Source organism: Triturus cristatus, chromosome 1_2 (genome assembly GCF_964204655.1).
Source record: "Triturus cristatus chromosome 1_2, aTriCri1.1, whole genome shotgun sequence".
NCBI lineage: Eukaryota > Metazoa > Chordata > Amphibia > Caudata > Salamandridae > Triturus > Triturus cristatus.
The window spans coordinates 1,089,060,823-1,089,077,991 of NC_140580.1; the positions used below are offsets into that span (position 1 = coordinate 1,089,060,823).

At 48.6% G+C, this 17,169-nt stretch overlaps 1 protein-coding gene across 1 annotated transcript in view; it reads right to left on the minus strand.

The window, feature by feature from the left end:
- Nucleotides 1–17,169, minus strand: part of LOC146868718 (uncharacterized) — a 169,656-nt gene that overhangs the window by 97,204 nt on the left and 55,283 nt on the right. The window lies entirely within an intron of this gene.

A 17,169-nucleotide genomic window follows, 5' to 3' on the forward strand; every position in this document is an offset into this window, starting at 1 on the left:
CTCCAGAGGAGCTTGGCGGCATCCAAGGAAAGCTGCCGAATCTCTGCCCGAAGATGAGCGAGTTGTCGCTCTCTGAGAGTGTCATCAGCAGCAGGCGGGGATTGTTCGAGGCGTAATGCCTGCGCCTCCCGCGAGGTGATCTGCTGTAGCTGCGCCTGTCACTGGAGCTTGAGCTGGCCCTTAGCGAGACCCTGGATGATGGCTTTGCTCACCTCCCACAGGGTGCCTGGAGAGGACACCGACCCATCATTGGTCAGGAAATACTGCTTAAGCTCCATCCCCACCACCTTTTTACATTTTTTATCCTGAAGAAACCAGACATTCATCCTCCACGTCGGACGTGCCTATGGAGGGGCGTGCTGAGCAGCACCGGAGAATGATCAGAGATACCCCTGGGAAGGATACGGACATCTTGAATCATGGTGCAGTCAGTCGAAGGGACAAAGATCGCATCTATGTGCGCCTGCGTGTGGTGAGCTGCAGAGGTATGAGTGAACTGTTTGGTGTGAGGGTGCCAGATACGCCATGCATCACAGAGGCCCAGTGACTCAGACCAATTTGTTAATTGTTTCACCTGCGCAAGTCTAGTGGTGGACGGGGGCGTGTCATGTCACGGTCTGGTGAGGAGACCACGTTGAAGTCGCTCCCGATAATAGTGGAACCCAGGGGCAATGTGGCCAGCAAAATGGTGGAATGTTTCAGGGTCGTCATGAGCATCGAGGAGGGCGAGTACATGGATACGAGATTAAGGGGATTACCACTCAATGAACCACAGAGGGCCACTGACCTTCCCTGGGAGTCATGAATGACCTGTGTAAGCACAAACGGAAGGGAGTGCTTCAACAAGATAGCCACCCCACCGGAGCCCCGGGCGAAGCCAGAGTGCCACAGTCTGTCATACCCATAGCGTGCCAGGAAGGGGCATGATTCCCCATCAAGTGCGTCTCTTGAAGCAGGAGTACCTCTATACCGAGGCGTTGGACAGCAATACGTTTAATTCAGTCCAGGAGGCCGTTAACGTTCCAGGACAGAACGTGAAGGGAAGCCCCTGGATTGGGCATGTCAGTCAAGGCGGTTGGTGGTCAGAGTGGCGGTGCGCGGCCCTACAGAGAGTCGAGGATACGTGTGGGATATCACACCTGCGAGGAAAGGTTCATGTGAAGGGCCATGTATATCCCATGAGGGAGTGGAACAGAGTGCATCGTGATCGCTGGTACAACAAAACAATAAGAAACAATAACCTTCGGAAAAACCAATCCCATTCCCTCCCCCACCCTATACTTCGAGAACAGAAGCATCTGTTGGCCCCCCTAGTGAAACAAGAACCAAACTAGAACGCTCGGGTTGAGTTGCGTAGACCCCTCCATGTAAAAGAATCGGCAATGTCTCGGCAGAAAAACTGTGAAATAGAGCAAAAAAGTCTGCCGTGGCTCCGAGACGCCATGGAGGTTGGAGCATGCTCCCAGAGAGACCACATTATAGGCAGCGCCCCCTAGATCCTCAGAGAGCGGGGCTGAGGGAGAGGTCAGAGTCCGCCCTCAGTGAGCCCCGTTGAGCCAGCGACGGAGGAGCCATAGGTGGACCGCCGGATGAGTGGTGCCTGCGGCAGGGAGTAGAGCCTGATGGGGAATATGGGCAGCCAGGCTCGATGATCTTAGTGGCGCCGCCTGGGACCGGCGCCTCCTGCGAGATTGCGTGTGCCTCCGGAGCTGGCGCCCCGGTGAATGAGGCCTCGTGGACTGAGAGCCCGATGGCACGGGGACAGGTTTCGCTGCTGTCGGAGGGGCCGTTCCTCCGTCAACCAGGTCCAGGCCGCCTGGGGCAAGTCAAAGAACTGCGTCGTGCCCTGGAAAATGACATGGAGGCATGCGGGGAACTGGAGCTGCTATTGCAGACCCAAGGATCGCAGTTTCTTTTTAATGTCTGTGTAGGAGCGGTGTTGGTCTTGCACTACCTTGGTATAATATGGGAATACCATGATGGTGCGGTTCTGGAACTTGAGGGGTCCCTGAGAGCGTGCTTCACGCAGGATGGCGTCCCGATCCTTGAAGTTAAGGATTTTTAGTATGATAGGGCGAGGTGGGGCCCTGAGTGGCGGTTTTGGTGTGAGGGACTGATGTGCTCTCTCCACCACGAGCCATGCAGAGAGGGCATCCTTGGGAATCCATGATGTGAATCAGGTCTCATCAAAGGCGGATACCTGGGTCGTCTCGACCCCTTCGGGGAACCCCACTAGGCGGAGGTTGTAGTGGCGTGCTCGGTTCTCTGCATCCTCCGCGCGCCGATGGAGTTCCTTGGTTTGTGATCGCAGATAGGCCACCTGCTCCTTCAATTGAAGGATGTCATCCGCCGCCGTTGAGATGTGGGATTCAGCCTCAGTTATTCAGGCCGTGGCATTACGTAGGTCTTGCTGAAGGAGGGACATGTCCACCTTGACCTCTCCGATCTTCCCCTTCAACGAAGTCTGCGAGGCGCTGATAGCTTGTAGGATGGTTGCTAAGTCTTTGCCCGAAAGGGGGGCCCCGTCCGTCTGCCCAGGGGGTTCATGTTCAGAAGTGGTGAACCGGTCCATCTTTGTTTGCGTTGGGGCAGTCGGGGATTTAGAGGCCTTGTCTCTTCCCATGGTCGGTGTCAGATCGCGCTCCAGTACGAGATCCAGGAGCCAGATGGAGGAGACCAGGTCCAGTCACAAGCCCCAGTTGAGATTGTGCAACCCCGCCAGGATCAAGGGCTATGAGGCTGGGTTGGAGGCCACTGTAGGAGAAGCAGATGGGGGTGGCTACAATCACACTGGTTGCCGGCTGCCGGCAGAGCCCCTCAGCTCAGGAGGCAAGGATTGGGGCCGTGGACGGGTGCAAAAGGGGTTCACCGCGATGATCTCCTACGCTGGGCAGGCGCACGGTGAGGCCCTCCTGAAGGCACAGGTTTAGAGGCCAGTATTATGTGTGGTCGACACCTTCAAGACTTGGGGTGGAGGGGGAGCCCGCTCCCGGGATCCCCCGCTGCCCGATCAATGGAGCCGATCCCCCCCCGTCCAGGCAGTTAACGTCCCGCACCATGTGCCGCCACCGGTGATACATGGTGACCCACTGCCGTGGCCTGAGAGGTGTGCCCAGGAGAAGCGGCCTAAGGAAAAAGGGGGGGCACCGGGAGGGCACCGGCCGAACCCCGCACCGCCGCCCAAAATGGCAGTCGAAGGAGGGAGAATGGGAGCCCCGCCTCCATGGGAACCAGGCCAGGGTCTTGGGTATAAGGTCTTTCCGGGCTTAGATGAAACTGGTAGGCCCGAGAAGGGCCCGTTGCTCTGTAATCTGAAGCTGCCCGGCCCCCGGCACACCCAGCGTCAAGGGTGATGACAGGTTGGGTCAGGGGTGGAAGGCGGTCGGTGGGATTCACTCAGTGGGGGCACCTGCTGCCCGAAAAGCACAGCCAAACGGCCCGCTCCGCACCCCACAAGGCGAGCCCGCAGCTCCCAGACTGGCCGGGCCCCAGGCACAGGGGATGACTTGGTAGCAGCAGTCCAGATGGACCTCGAGACACAACCGCTGTGGAGGTAACGAAGAAAGGGGGGGCGGGAAGCCTTGGCGCTTACCTCCTGCACCGCTACCTGACACGGCAGCTGATCCCCGGTCCCGTCCCCACTCACCGGGTGACCCTACCTCCTTGGGCTCTGGACCAGCCTCAGCTGCTGGAATCGGGCGATTCAGCCTCTGGGTATGCCGCTCTTTGCCCTAGGATGTAGACTATTAGCACATCACCGCCCGCACTCCAACTGTCCCTCAGGTTCACTGGCTGCTTGGTCCCGGAGGCCGCCATTTTGCGCGTGTGGGGCGCGGGGGAGCCAAAGCACCGGACAGGCCGGCAGACGGCCAGAGAAGCCAGGCCACACATCGTGAAAATAACCCTGCTGAGCCGGATGCGCAGCTCCGACCGGCGTCTCCTGGTGAAGGCGCTGCAGTCACTTGCAGATCGCGGTGGAGGCCGCCATATTGCAGCCCCAGGGCCTCAGGAAGTCTGGATCTCAGTAGGGCGCTTGGAGCCCGGAATCAGCAGTCCGGACACGCCGGAGCAGCACTCTCTCCTCAGGGGTCCCCTGCAAGCAGATATGGAGCACAGATGGCCGCCGTTGACATCGGGATGCGAGGCAGATGACGAAGGGGTCCAGAGCATTCTTAGAGTGCGACCCCCATCTTGACGCCTCAGGCCACGCCCTCTTCCACTGAGTACTTCTTATTGACACTTTCACTTTTATCCTATGAGATACCTTCTTTGTAAAAATCAGAGGTCAAAGATGCATCTGAGGCACTGACTTTTTGGGGGGCAAAGTAGAACACTTAACACAGATAGCAAATGCAATAAGAGACTATCTTAGAAGTTAAGCCTTCAGGAAGCTGATAGCACCACCAGTGGGGACTAATGAACTTTGAAAGTGTCTGTCATAAATACCTGCCTTGAACTGGACCAAGAAGAGAGAGAGAGAGAGATCAACTTTCTATAGATGGAGAGAAAAAAAGAGGACTAAATAATGCATTTGTGTGCACAACTTTTCTCATTAATTCACTAAAAAAATATTGATTTTGGAAGAGCGGCAATAAAATAATCCAGCAATTTGTGGTGAGCAGGCCAAATAATACCCTCCTCAGGGGTGATATGGTACCCTCTTGACAAGAGGAGTTTGGCAAAATAATATCAAACTAGCCGAATGTTCAGAACAGTTTCTTTAAATGTATGTAATGTAAGCAGTTAAAAAAAACTGGATTGTTATTTTTCAAAACTTTCACAGAATCTTTCTTCATGTTTCCATCTTGCCCCTTCCAAGTAGATTCCCAATCATATGTTATGAATGAGAATCCACTTGGAAGGAATTGGTAAGAAATCCAAATGTTATACAAATTTCACAATCATAGCCCATCGACAGCAGAACCAGACACCTCCTACAGACTCGTACAAGAATGGCGCTGCTCCCTTTCATAGATCTTACAGGATCAGAGAGGTTACAAGAATTTACATTCTCAGGCCACGAGCAGAAGTAACACTAATATCATAGAAAACATTATAAATATAGATGATGAAATGTCTGCACATGAGCCATGAAATAATCGATTAACGTGCCATCTGGCACAAATGAACTGAACTCAGCACTAAGACTCTCTCAACTGAGCATGGACTTTCACTCAAACAGCTGACACTGTTTCTAAATGCGATCAGCTTGTATGTTTGTGAAAATGCTGAAATTGCACCTTGAAATACATAAAGTGTAACTCTAGATCCTACATGAAAGCCCTCTCTAGGCTGCATGGACTGAAACTGACTCATTTGTATGTCTGAGTCCAGACAGACCACTTATGCAGCGGAAGTGCTACAGTCAGTTTCTCATGCGCATCAAAATCCCTCTGCACTTCCTAGAGAGACATTGAACATTTTAGTAAAATATATGCCAAGAATTGACTTTGTGTTTGGCAGGGAACTCTGAAATCTGACCCTCCAACTTAACCCAAATTCCGTTGTCGCTAGAAAGATATTTACATATGCCAATGCATTGTCACTTTAACAAATTACTATTATAAGTGATGTGCAAGTGCAAGTTTTATATCCCATAGATGGAAGCCTTACAACACTGGGCCCAAGAGTGAATGTCCTAGGGTTGCCTAGATTTGTGTCAGTATACTCCTGTGTCCTCGAGCTTTGTCACTCCCGTGGAGAGTAGCAGATTCATTTGTATTAACTTAGCCTTTGCTGAGGACCCCCGGCTTGTGTGGTGATTTATGACCTGGTGTTTGCAGCTAACCCAGCACATGTTCTGTGATGGGTAACGCGCATGCGTACTGTGAAGATGCTTGCTTGCATGGGGAAGGCATTAGGTGTTACAGAGGGATATGTATGGTTGCGGGGATCGGAAAGCACACCGGATAGTGCAGGACTGCCCCATAATTTACTCATCATCCTGAGCCCCACATTAGGCAAGGATAGGACACCAAAGGGGCTCACTGCACAGTGCCTGCTGCAAATCACTATACTATCATCACCCACTCTCACTTTACTATCACACCTCACTGCCTGCTGCCTATTATGGCCCTGCTCTTCCCAGCCTCTGATACTGAATAGCACAAAAGTGTAGACTTACAGACACAAGCAGGAGTAGATTTATACTGAAGAGCACATTTACACATGTAAATTTACCTTTGGGAATAGGTTCCTCACAAATTGGTTGATTTCGACCGAGTTAGCAAAAAATAACGATAGCCGCTGCCACTGCTTGAACTTGCAAAGCAGTGATCCACCCAGATACAACCAGAGTATGCCACACTCACACTGTGCCTTCCTAAACAGACTTTCACCTCTGAAACCTTTCAGCCAGCTGCCCTCCACCAGCCCAACAAATACGCCACACTGTGGCTCTTCTTTGACTTTCCCATTTCTATAAATTTGTATTTTGTTTGAAAAGACATACATATTAAAATACCTTTCAAATACATTTTAGCAGTCATACCAGTCAGCTTTTAGGTGAGATTCTAAACGTATGCTCCCTACAGACGTGTCACAAAACACTGCTTTATTAATAATAAATCCCAAATTTGAAAAGCGCAAACTTATCACCCCTAAGGGTATCTAGGTGGTGGGGTCCGTCGAGGAGATTAATTGAGCTATTGCCCAGAGTCACATGATGCTGAGCTGAGCTGCCGTCGGCGATCGAACCGTGAGCTTCGCGATCCAAAGTTAGCCACTCTGGCCGCTGCGCCACTCCTCTCCTCTTTGACACATGTTCCTCACTGCAAGGACCCTCTATTATCTTCCATGATCCTTTGATTCATGATGTAAGGAGGGCCTCCTCATGCAACTATAACTAACATTGACTCTTCTTCCAGCCATATCTGCCCATGTCCACTCCTGTATTATTGAGATGTCTATTGAGCGTGAACCCAAGTCATGGGAGGTGGACTGCTTTTGGGGTGGTGTTGTGCAGGCAAGTGCAAGAGTTCATCTGGGAATGGGGGTAGTGGTGTGCACAGCTACATGATATTCATGCACCAGCAGCTGCTAAAGCAGTTGTAGGGAAAAAAAACCTAGGACTGGTCCTGATGGCCTGTTGACACTGATCAAACACACAAACGTTGATGAGAGGAATGATTGGGGTTATTCAACTGGGTATAGCTTGAATCGAATGGCACTGTGAGCAAGGGACCCACATCTGGACATACCCTTGGCCTCTTAGGGTGTTACATCAAACACACAAAAGGTGATTGGAAGGATGCTTGCAATAAGTCTAACTATTGGCAATTGCTCTGGGTAGCGTTCCAACCCACTGTTATTTTGCCCGCCATGCCACCTCAGTTTGGACGCAGCCATATGTAAATCAACATTGACCCTGCTTCAATAGGAACAGTCCAGACCAAACATTTTTGTGTTTGATGTAAGCTCAAGGTTGGATTTGAAAATGTATACAAACAAAAGTTGTAAGCTTCTATTTTGGGAGTTCAGCTAGATCATTGAAAATTAAAATCATCTGGCTGACCTTCACACATAGAATGGTTCTGATAGGTTCATTCAGAGGGACAATTAGCACAGTAGAAGGTTGCCAAGGCCAGCTCGCCTTAGCCATATTGCAAGTATGACAAAAATCAATTGTGATAAGTAATAGGCCTGGGCAGAATGTCGATTATGCCAGAGTAATTGGAGTTATTTGGGTAATTTCTCTTTTTGGATATAAGGGTGCATTTTGAGCTAAGAAAATAGCGCTAAATGCCAGTAGTGAATTTGGGGGAATCCTACTCCAAGTGCATATTTACTGAGCCAGAGCGCTGCTCATGCTCGCTATTCGTGTTCTTTTGCATTCACCGCTATTTCTCTGTGCAAAATGCACCCACATGTCCATCTTGGACACGAGAGGCATTTTTGCACTAAGAAATAGCCCTAAACGCAGAATTACTCTTCTCATGTAATTCAAGAGTAATCTCGTGGAATTCTTAGTTGATTCCACATGATTACGCTACACGGAATTACACGAGTTACGCAAACCCCTAATAAGTAATAGGAAAGTAACTGGACTACAATGCATTAAAGAAGCTAGATATCGAACATTATTCAGCATATGTGGTGGTGCTACAGATGAATTTGTGGCACCTCAGTGATCCACAAACATTGTATTTTATTGTATTGTACTGTACTATATTGTATTATAGGTTTATATACTACTTCCTACCCTTCATGAGGCTTTCAAGCTCACCCCTCGCTGCCTATGGGCCTACGACCAGAAGGTCTTGGCTTTTCTGACAGCAGGACTCGACGTCTGACAGCAATTGCCCCAAGTTAAATACACAGGTGCCAATTACGATCCGGTAAAAACCGGGTACGAACCGTCGGTTGGAGCGTATTCTCCGTCCGACTCATACTCGGTTGTAAAACATTACAAACATGGAATTACGATTCGCACGGAAACACCATTTCCGTACGAATCGTAAAAAACACCGACCGACGAAAATATGCATACGAATGTGATCCGGGAATGCTGCGACGTGACGTCGGGACGCTTCCAGGCAGCGTTTCACGACCCAGGAAGTACGATTCGAACCGACAGCAGTCCGGACGGCAATATTTTTACGGCACCCAAAAAGTGCCGGAAAAGCGAAGTACGGCGCGAAACGACCAGAGTAGGTGGCCCGGTAAGTGCCGTACCCCCCCCCCCAGCCCCCGCATGTACGCGTCGTACCCCCCCAGCCCCCGCATGTACGCGTCGTACCCCCCCAGCCCCCGCATGTACGCGTCGTACCCCCCCAGCCCCCGCATGTACGCCTCGAATCCCCGTGTATGTACACCAGAGTACGTGTCGAACCCCCCCGTGTATGTACACCCGAGTACGTGTCGAACTGTACGTGTCGAACCCCCCGTGTATGTACACCCGAGTACGTGTCGAACTGTACGTGTCGAACCCCCGTGTATGTTCACCCGAGTACGTTCGGGTCGTACCCCCACCCGTGTATGTACGCACCGTACATTCACGGGTGGGGGTACGACTCGAACGTACTCGGGTGTACATACACGGGGGGTTCGACACGTACAGTTCGACACGTACTCGGGTGTACATACACGGGGGGTTCGACACGTACTCGGGTGTACATACACGGGGGGTTCGACACGTACAGTTCGACACGTACTCGGGTGTACATACACGGGGGGTTCGACACGTACTCGGGTGTACATACACGGGGGGTTCGACACGTACAGTTCGACACGTACTCGGGTGTACATACACGGGGGGTTCGACACGTACAGTTCGACACGTACTCGGGTGTACATACACGGGGGGGTTCGACACGTACTCGGGTGTACATACACGGGGGGTTCGACACGTACAGTTCGACACGCACTCGGGTGTACATACACGGGGGGGTTCGACACGTACTCGGGTGTACATACACGGGGGGGTTCGACACGTACTCGGGTGTACATACACGGGGGTTCGACACGTACAGTTCGACACGTACTCGGGTGTACATACACGGGGGGTTCGACACGTACAGTTCGACACGTACTCGGGTGTACATACACGGGGGGTTCGACACGTACTCGGGTGTACATACACGGGGGGGTTCGACACGTACATGCGGGGGCTGGGGGGGTTCGACGCGTACATGCGGGGGCTGGGGGGGGTACGACGCGTACATGCGGGGGCTGGGGGGCGGTACGACGCGTACATGCGGGGGCTGGGGGGGTACGACGCGTACATGCGGGGGCTGGGGGGGTACGACGCGTACATGCGGGGGCTGGGGGGGGGGGGTACGGCACGTACCGGGCACCTGTTTGGACGTCTCCATAGTTGTTATTGGAGTTCGGTGCGGACGGTCTTTTAACCATACGGTTGTACATTCGGACGCCCGGAACGGATCGTGATTCCCCGGTCGGACTTCGCTTTTCACGTTTGTACGGTAAATCGTCCGAGGACGTGTCGGACACATTTTCCGACCCGAGGACGTGTGGGAAATCATTCCCGATGCGGTTCGTATGGACTTTTTACCATGCGAATCGTGATTGCCAGTTCGTACGGCACTTGTACGATTCGTACGATAAAAAGACCGGATACGAGTCGCACGGGGAATTTTTTTACCGGATCGTAATTGGCACCACGGTGTGGACCTATTGAAAAATTTACGATTAAGCCCAAATAAGGGAATGAACTGAAACAGGGTGGCCAATTCACTAACAGATGGACATCAACTCAAAAAAATAAAAAAGCATAAACCGTGCCCAAGAAAAACAGACATGAGAAATAAAACAGACAAAAATAAGAAACAGTGTATCACTTTGAGTCATGTATGGATGGGTAGCCTCCTACTCTGCAGAGCCAGACAGTTTTGCAGTGTTAGTTGTAAGTGTTTCAACGTGGTGCACAGGGTGTGCAACACACTGTAATTAGTGTGGATGTTTCTAATATTTAGGGGCATATTTACAAGCCTCTATCAACACAGGAACTTTTTACAACATTCCTGGGGCAATATGGCTTTGCCTTATTTACAAGGCGGCATTAAGCCACTTGTAAATAAGGTGGCTCCCTTTTATACTTAGCGTGAAAGGGGTGGGCAATGGGTGATGTGGTGGGCATTTTGCCCCAACACCCATTGATTTTGACGCTGGCCCATATTTACAAGGGTGGCTTAACTATGGGGCAGGGAAAACCTGGTCCTCACATTGCGAAATGAGGAGAAATGCTTTATTTCTCCTTGTTTTTGCTCTTTCTATGTGTGCAAAATGCCATGAATGATTGTTTATGTGCAGGAAGGTGTCCTTTCCTGCACATAAACAATCATTAAAAAAATGACGTTTTGCAAAATCTATATGTGCTGTATTCTCCAGCACACATGGAAGTTACAAATTGCCATGTGCATGAAAGTGTCCCTTCCCGAACATACACAATCATTCCCCCCAATGCAGGCACCCTTGTACTACGGTGTAAGGGTGCCTGCGTTGGTGCTAGGCAGTTTAATTTAGCGCCAGCACTAGGTGAAATGCAGGGGTGCACCGTATCTTTGTAAATACAGTGCATTGTTGTGTGTTCAGAATGGCGGAGCGTGGCGTTAGCAAGTTTTGCTTATCGCCATGCTCCATCATTCTGTTGTACATATGCCCCTTAGTTCGAACAGAGAAATGGGTTTTGTTATTCAATGAACGGACATTAGTCTAGGGCGTAACTCAGGGAACAGTCCATGCAAGTTTAAAGTCGAGATGTCAATCATTCTTGTCCCAAGTATGAAAAGATCATCGTCAAGACAGATATGAAAAACCAATCACTTAAGACATAGCTGCCAAGTTTTCAATGTATGTGTCATATTTCTGTGCATTGCGTGACATTTTGAGTGACATTTTATCATGAGCGGATCAAGGCGATTATAGCAGTGTGATGAGATTAACTTTAGAAACAATCCCTTTTCTGAGATGCACTGGTCCAGAGGGGTCCTTAGAACACTTTTATTCCATTTCTTTTTTACATTTTTATTTTTCGATTCCCTAGAAGATACAATAGTCCAACACGTTGTCCATACAGGCCATTAGCGCGTCATCAGTACAGTCAATCTACAATCAAGTACAGATTTATATTCAATTCATTAGAGCATTATCCATGACTTATCGTGGGCATTTATTTAGTATCTTCCTGTGTGAGGGTTCATGCTCTCATGTGCTTCTCACCGCGCACTTGTGGCCTGAATATCAACCACAGCCTGTATTGAGAGAGCTTCTCCCTGTGAGACAATTTCAGTCTCCCAAGCCACTGCCTGCAGCACCCCCCATGCAGCCAAGCCTTCTGTCGCTCTATCCTCACACCTCACTGCCTTCAGCCAATGCCCAATCAAGAACATCTTTCTTCCAATCACTTTCTTATGACCCCTGTGGTGAAACCAGCCTATGGCTATACGTCTCTCCTCTAACACCAAGCCCAGCTATGCACATCTGTCTTGAACCTTCCCCAGCTTGGGTTTTTAAAGAACAGTTGCGTTCTTGAAGTGCTGAGACAAGATATAACACTGATGGTGTTCAGATGAAGCACAGACCCCTTCACTGTAGCCCACCTGCAGTTTTGTCAACAGGGGACCATTATGCCTTGGTGATCCCATATTGATATAGCAGCGTTGTGGGGACATTTAGAACCTATGACCGCAAGCACGAAGGGGATGTGGGGGAATATACTGAGAGCCTTTCCTGCAGCATCTCAGTCCGTCTAGAGGGAGCTGTAATGGTGTAGTGAGTGTGCCATTGGCCCTACTGGAGGTTCTCCTTCAGTAGTAACCACAGCTTAGTTGGGCCCTCGGACCCCTGAGACCCAGTGCCACTGCACCTATTGCACCACTGATAGCTAAGAACAAAGTTCGAAGGCAGCTCCTGGAAGCATAGGCTGTCACATAACAGCCTGACACTGGGAGTCCACCATAGTCCACCAAACTAACCCTGCAGAAACTCCCCTGGTGGACTGCAGACTGATCTTCAGATTTAGCATTTACTATAAATCATGGGTACTTGCAAACATTTCCCCAGGGGCCGCAAAGTACTGTCTGCGGCAAGCGCAAGCTCTGCACCGATGCCAGCAATGCGAGGGTCGGGTGATGAAAGGTGGGCGTAAGGCCACGTGAAGCAGATTCATGGTGTGGACAACAAACCCAGCCCTCAAGTGACTTCTGGCTACAACCAACGATCTATTCTAATGCACCAAGAATTAAAGTCAAATCATTAACTTCTAATGTAAAACATAAAAGGGAAAGAGATACTCTGCTGGTGGCTGAATTGCCAAATGTCAAACCAGAAAACATTGACGAAATTGTGTGATCCTAGACAACTGGTTAATTTCACTTTGCCTCCAATTTCTTCATTACCACATATGAGAGCCTCTTAAAATATACGAAGTCAGGATGTGTGCTGTACAAAACCTTCTTTTGTGTTTCATTTAATAAACTATAATGTTGTTCCAATTATGCAACAACCAAGGTTACACACAAGATGCACCTGACAAATGAGTTGCCTCTTGGTTCATTAATGGCATTGTTTTCAGAATGAGGGCGGCATGAATGTTTCCAAGATCATGTTTGAAAACTATCACTACTAATAAATGCCTCTCAATGCAGTAATGTAATCTGATCTGCTAAGGTAAAACGCTCATGCATGGTAATAAAATACACTTCTTTGAAGTTTTCAGAGAGTTTATCATGTTTTTATATGTTTAATGCAAGATGTCTCTAAAAGTAAAGGTGTTCCTAAAGATAAGTTGTCTAGGAGACCTTCTGTTTTTCAGGTCGAGCCTGGGCAGTGAATGCGCTGCTTTGCGAGGCATGCTGTATTCATTTATGGACTTGAAGCTCTGCCCACTCTCCACCCATATTTTTCATTGGCTTGTGTCATTGTCCTTTGGAAACTGTGACTTTTCATTGGTCAATAGGTTCAGTAGTCTCTCCTTTGCATCGCCTTGTCTTATTTTTTAACCTTCCATGAGGACACCCCCTGTTACAAGTGTTAGTACTCGGTAGGCTTTCATTACAGCCTCTGAGCACTATTTGTTTAAATGGTTTTCTCCTGCCTGACACTCTCTCCCCCATTGCTTTATTATTTTTTTTTTTTCATAGAACGCCACGCCACACTCATAGAGTGGCGGCCGTGCCTTTGGTTTATTTGCAGCTACGAACGCATGTTTTAAAAAAATATTTATTACCTTTTTTTTTAAACTGCCTCATTCCGCACTTTCACTATAATGGGGGCTGCGCCCCTTTCCTTAGACAAGCCGTGGCTAAGGAATGGGGCGCGGTCGCCATTAAAGTGAAACCGCGGCATGGGGCGCCTTTACAAACAAAAGCATTTGTTTATCATGTTGACACGGCTCGTCTAAAGAAAGGGACGCTGCAGACATTAAAGTGAAAGCGCCGCATGGGCGTGTGTACAAACAAGCATTTGCAATGCAATAGGTCTCATATTTACCAGAGTTTTGTAAATGCGAGACCTATTGCTTTGCAAATGCTTGCTCTTTACTGTTACTTTAGTTAATGTGTAAATATTGCATGCCCGTTTGTTTCACAGCTTTCTGAATGTTCCTGCTCTGTCAAGTGAACAGCACAGCAGCCCAGTGCTGCTGTTCACCAGGGAGCAGCTATTAAAGGTCAGGAGGGCCGCATGAGCCCCCTGGGACGTACTTTGAGTATGACAGCTCTAAATCAGGTTTCTAGATTATTAGGCCACAAATGTGTATGAGGCACTATCTGTCCTTCCCTTCTTGTTACAGCCCAGAAAACTCTTGACGCTGCCTCTCTGCTCTCCATCTGTTGCTTTACCATTCATTCTTTCCTGTGCCTCCTTTTTGGTTCTCATCTTCTTCCTCCTTTCATTTTCTCTGTCCCCATCATCTTCCCCCTTCATTTGTTTCCAAATCTGTGATTCTTCATCTCTAACTCACACAGGTCCTTTTCCGTCCATCTTCTCCCTATGGTGTCATCCCGTTCCACATCTCTTATTCCCTATTAACTATTTCACACCCACTCTTCTTCAACTCTACTAATCTCTTTTCTCTTCCCACTCATGCCATATTCTGACTACCTCGTATTGCCTTCACCCTCTCCATTCATCCCTCTTTCTCTCTTCCGCTCCATGCCTTCTGCTTGTCTTTCTTATTGCTTCACCAACATCCTCCCCTCTTTCTCTGTTTTTATTTCCCTCTCACGCTGTCTCTTCTGCTTTGTTTCTCCCTCTCATCATCATGGCATGCCACACCTACCCATCCCCATTCCTGTCCCTCCTGCCTCCCTTTCCTCCAATCAGACCGCCCTCTCCGCTCCCTTTAATATATCTCGCTGCTCCCCTTGTAGCCCTCCCCATCCCTGTTACTTTCTTTCCTCTCTCCTCACTCATGATGAAGACGTCATTCCATACATGGTGTTTGTAGCAATGGTCAGAAAGCTTTCTGCAAATTCCTACCGGAGACAAAGGTACAAGTGGCTGCATCTTTACAAGCTTGTGTAGGGGGCACTGGTTGGGAAATTGGTAAAGTGACTGATGCCTGGGTAAAAACAGCATTTTCAAGCAGAAGTCTCACCCAACACTTGGAAGGCAAGGCCAGGCAGCAGACACAGCGGGCTGGGACCTGTCCCATCGAGAATGGACCCGAAAATAAATGGCTAAATATGTGAAATTTCAGTGCTTAATTTGGGCCAGTGGTTTCCGGTGCTCGGCACTGGCATTTAATTGTCAGCACCGGCCCTAACGACAGTCTGCACATGATGGCACTGTCACTCGAATTTAGAGATAAGGACAACAGCTGTTTATTATTTCAATACAGAATAAAAATACTGATATCTAGTACCCAGGGCATTTTTATAGCTTTGGGTGCCTGTAATTGTCACATTTTTAAGAGTGTGATGATTAGTAGGGTGTTGGTGTTGGCAGAAGCAACAGGTGGTGCAGGCTGCAGTGGCCTCCTGACAAGGGTCCTGGCACTTTTGTGTTTTTTACAAGGTAAGCACTGTAAAAAATGTGTTACCAGGAGCCTGCAGCAACGAGGGGGAACTCATCAGACTTGACGTCTGAGACAGGGGAGATCCAGGGAAACTTCCCTTCAGGGTGCACCTGTCACATTTCAGCACCAGAGTGAGTGCATGTGATGGATCACAGGAGATTAGCACACAAGGAAAGGCAGGCTCAAGGAGAACAAACAAGCATTGGCAATGCCAATTGGTCTCGGCATATTAATGAGTTTAGTGGTGTAGTTGCTATTATAAATATATTAATATACTGTGTTTAGTATCAGATGAATAAGTTAGCAGGTTAGCAATGACTTCAGAAGTAGCAGAATAGTAATGCAGCAGTTTTAGTAGTAAAGCAGCTACAGCAGGAGCAATAGAGTAGTGATAGCAGTTAACATTAGAGCTTTGCTAGTAGTGTTAGCAGAACAGCAGTATGAGCAAAGTTAGTATGATCGCAGTGTCAGCAGACTGAGCAGTTTAGCAATAACAGTAATATAAGGAGAACAAATACAATTTCACCAGGAGAATAGTAATAGGAGTAAGATTACAGAAGTAGCAGTGGGACAGTATTGTGAGAAGCATTATTAGAGTAGAACTGCACGAACAGGAGAACAATAATAAAAGCATTAGGAGAGCAGGAACAGCAGTGGTATTTGTAGAGCTTTAGTAGCAGAGTTATTGCGAGAGTTGTGACAGACGTTCTAGGTAAGTAGTAGCTGCATTAGTAGCAATAGACAGCTACAATGGTATCAGTAGTTAACAGGATAGCAGTAACAGTAGTAAAGGAGAAGAACAGAATAGCAGCAGGAGGGCAGTAATAGGGGCGTGAGTAGATTTGTGACACCGGTGTTAGTAGCATTAGTAGAGTACTGTGTGCAGTACCAGGGGAGCAGCGGTTAATAAGTTACCACGAGAGCATTAATAGTAGTGTTAGTAAAACAGCATTGATAGTAGTGTGAGGAGTACAACAGTAACAGAACTGTGAGTAGGACAGCAGTAACAGAAGTGCCAGGAATAGACAAGACAGCAGTAGGCACTCACAGCAGTATTAGCAGTTAACAGGATAGCAGTAACAGTAGTAAAGGAGAAGAACAGAATTGCAGCAGGAGAGCAGTAAGAGGGGCGTGAGTAGCTTTGTGACAGCAGTGTTAGTAGCATTAGTAGTAACAGTATAATTCGTACAAAAGTAGTAAGATCAGTAGCATAACATTGGTGTCAGTAGTATGAGAAGCAACAGAGTAATCACAGCAGTGACTGCAGAGCTAAGAGGATAGCAGTGATAGGTTGCGCACGATGAAAGTGACAGCAGAGGTTACAGAATAGCACGGACGGGAGTATCAGCAGTTATCAGTAGAGCAGTAACAGGAGTGTTAACAATCAGCAGGACAGCAAAAACAACAGTATGAGGACAGTATCAGCAGGAGAGCAGTGATGGGAGTATAAGTACAATAGAAACAGCAGGTAAAGTACCATTAGTACAGTCAGCAGGAGCAAGAGACCAGTGGTTGAAGAGTTACCAGGAGAGCAGTGACAGCAGTTAGCACGAGAGCATTAATGTTAACAAGATAGCAGTGACCGCAATATAAGCAGCACAAAAGTAACAGTAGAGCTACAGGACTAGAAGTGACAACGTTGTGTCCAGTACAGCAGTGACAGTAGATTAATATGATGTAGTGATAATAGT